Here is a 3,227-nt window from a genome sequence, read left to right on the forward strand (position 1 = left end):
ACTCTGAGATGTTATGCCTGGGCCAAACAACGCATCTGAACTACCTTCAGTGTAAGACAATCCCCAAGGGCTCTGACTTGTGTCCTCACATTATAAAACTCCTTTCTTTCAGAGGCAGATGAGGGGTCTTCTCTGCCCCTATTGGAGGAGAGATTTCCCATTAAATGTGTGGGGCGATGGACCGTGAACAGAGACATTCATCTAACAATTAGTAACAGGCCACAACGGTATTTAATAAGGTGGTATTTTCTATTTCACTACTACAGAAAAATATCCTTAAAATTTTTTATTGTGTTACGCTGTCACAATTCAGTTCTGAAAATACTCATTTGTAGGAAATTAATGCTGTTGTATAAACGATTGTCTCCATTTCCAGAAAAAAAGTTGTGCATGAAAGGTGTGTAGGTTTCTATAAAAAAAATAATAGGTAAGGCTATCAGAAGACTAAAAATAAGTGCAGAACTATGAAGCTGATTACAAATGCAGAGGGGTAAAACAGGAGATTAGAGATGGACTTCTGAGTACAGACTTGGAGACTTTATTGGCTGGGCAACTCTCTTTTAAAATGTCTATTATAAGGAGTGGTCATATAAACATATGGTCTAATGCATGTATTCCTGTAACAGGTTATTTTAACCCTTTGCTGAAGATTTCTCAGAGGGTGAGAGGGTGATAGCATGGAACTTCTACTGTTAGAATTTTTAAGGAATCCCCATATGATTTCCATGATGTGTTTCCTAGACAGTATTCGCAGAATCAGTGTAGTGGAACCCCTTTTACTATATTCTTGCCAGCATATGTTATTTCTAAACTTTTGGATGATAGTGATAGACTTTATAGTAACCATAGATATCCTCTTTGTTTGGTTATGGAATATTTTTCATAAAATAAATAGAAAAATAAAATTATATTAATGAAATACTTTTAAAAATTGGGATTTTGATTCAGTTCTGTAAGCCTCTTCATCGTTCTAATTTCTCTCTTCTTCCTTTCTTTTTTCACTTCTTCTTTCATCCATCCTTAGCTTCTTACAGTTCTCTCTCACTAATTTGTGGGTAGGTCTTCATCTCTTTTTTAGTTTTTGAACAATTTGAAGTTGAGGAGGGAAGATAGAAAGAAAAGAAGAAGAATGGAAAGAAAGCTAAAAAGAAGGAATCTAGAGAGGGAGAAGAGTGTAAAAAATATTAAAAGTTGAAATGATACGAATTTATGGCAAGGATTTCTTCAGCCTAGTCTAGTGCTCACCATCAATATTGGTCTTGTTTCTCTCAGATCCCATCCTTTCAAAAAACCTTACTGCCCCATGCAGAGAAGGGTACAATTATTGGATATCCTGGAAATTTTCTTGGAATTGGACACTGTAACAGACTTCAGTATTAATAAATTTCAACATAATAGGTGCGAAATATGTGTTTTCTTCTGGTGGAGATTTCTATGTGTGATGTTTCATAACTTTGTTGTGACTGTTTTTATTTCTGAGGTTTAATATAGCATGTCTATAATGGTACAAATTTAAAAAGAGAAAGAAATGATCAATAAAACTCAAGATAAATTTTTGTGACTGAAATTATAAAGACTCATTATAATATTAAAGTTCAATAATAAACTTTAGCTAATTATGCTGTATTTTTATTATTCTGTATTTCTAGAAAAAAAAAAGACTACGCCTCTGTACATTGTTCAGCTCTTTGTGTAGTACAGGTATCAACATTTTGGTGATTTTATAGGTACTTCAACAAAGTACAGTTTTGTTTCTGGAGAGGGTTAGAGATTGTGATTAGAAGCAAAGCTTCTGGCTAGTGAAAGTTCACTCTTGATATTAAACAAAGCCTGAGCCACACAAAATCTGGTTAACAAAATCTAATGTGGTATCAGTTTGCTTTCAACTTGAAAATTACTGAATCATTCCCTGTAATTGCCTGTATTTAATAGTCTTGAATATTAACATGGGTGTTTAGTTAAGAAAATTACACATAAAATATAGGTATACCGGAGAAGTTTTGACTTAAGCATTTTCAAGTCTTCATTTTCCTTCTAGAACTGGTCAGTTACTTCTCATCAGTGACACGATGATCCACACCAACACTACCACTTTCCACCCAGACACCTATTTTCTTGTAGGCATTCCTGGGCTGGAGGCTTTCCATGGATGGATTTCCCTGCCTTTTTGCTCCCTGTACATAATGGCTCTACTGGGCAATGCTAAAAAATTCTCCTGGTCATCTGGTCTGACCCTGCGCTGGGGGAGCCTATGTTCTGCTTTCTCCCATCTTATCAGCTATAGATCTAACGCTTTCCACATCCTCAGTTCCTCCAATGTTAGGTATCTTCTGGTTTGATGCACATGAAATCAGTTTTGGAACCTGTGCTCTTCAGATGTTTCTGATACACACCTTCACAGGAATGGAGTCTACAGTCCTGTTGGCATTGGCCTTCGACCGCTATGTGGCCATCTGTTTGCCACTGCGTTATACAACAATTCTGACACCCAGGGTGTTGGCAGGGATTGGTACAGGTATTGTAATGAGTCCAATCTTGCTCATTTTATCCATTGTGTACTTAACTCATCGTCTGCCTTTCTGTGATGCTCGAGTTATTGCCCACTCCTATTGTGAGCATATGGGCATTGTCAAATTAGCCTGTGCCAGCATTCGCATGAATGCTATGTATGGCCTCTTTGTGGCTTCCTTTCTCATCCTGGATGTGGCCCTGGTTGTAATCTCCTATGCTACATTCTCCGTGCAGTGTTCTGCCTCCCATTTCAAGATGCTCCTCATAAAGCACTGAGCACATGTGGGTCACAAGTGGGGGTCATGTGTATTTTCTATACTCCGTCACTTTTCTCCTTCCTCACTCACCGATTTGGAAAAAAAGTCCCCCATTATGTCCACAATCTTGTTGCGAATCTCTATGTGGTCATCCCACCTGCTCTCAATCCTATCATCTATGGAGTGAGAACCAAGCAGATTCGTGACTTTGTGGTCTGTGCTTTCTAGTCAAAGTAAGGGTTGTGGTTTCTCAGCAAATGGGGGACTTAACATAGTTGAAGTAGCCAATTTTTAATTTTTTTCTAGATAATTAACTTTTCAAAGTTCCTCAGATCACAAAACTTGGTAGATACCAAATTAACAAATATTGCAGAACAATCTCATGTCTTAAATGTTTTTGTTTCCTCTCATACTGGTTTTGAATATTGTGGTCCCTACAGGAGGGAAATCATCCTTCCA

The 3,227-nt window shown here is 37.4% G+C and overlaps 1 pseudogene; it reads left to right on the top strand.

Moving 5' to 3' along the window:
- The first annotated feature begins 2,069 nt into the window (after positions 1-2,069).
- LOC100725180 (olfactory receptor 52J3-like) lies at positions 2,070-2,996 on the top strand (annotated as a pseudogene).
- Positions 2,997-3,227: the final 231 nt, after the last annotated feature.

Source organism: Cavia porcellus, unplaced genomic scaffold (genome assembly GCF_034190915.1).
Source record: "Cavia porcellus strain 051 isolate PalLab524CR breed Dunkin Hartley unplaced genomic scaffold, mCavPor4.1 scaffold_9, whole genome shotgun sequence".
NCBI lineage: Eukaryota > Metazoa > Chordata > Mammalia > Rodentia > Caviidae > Cavia > Cavia porcellus.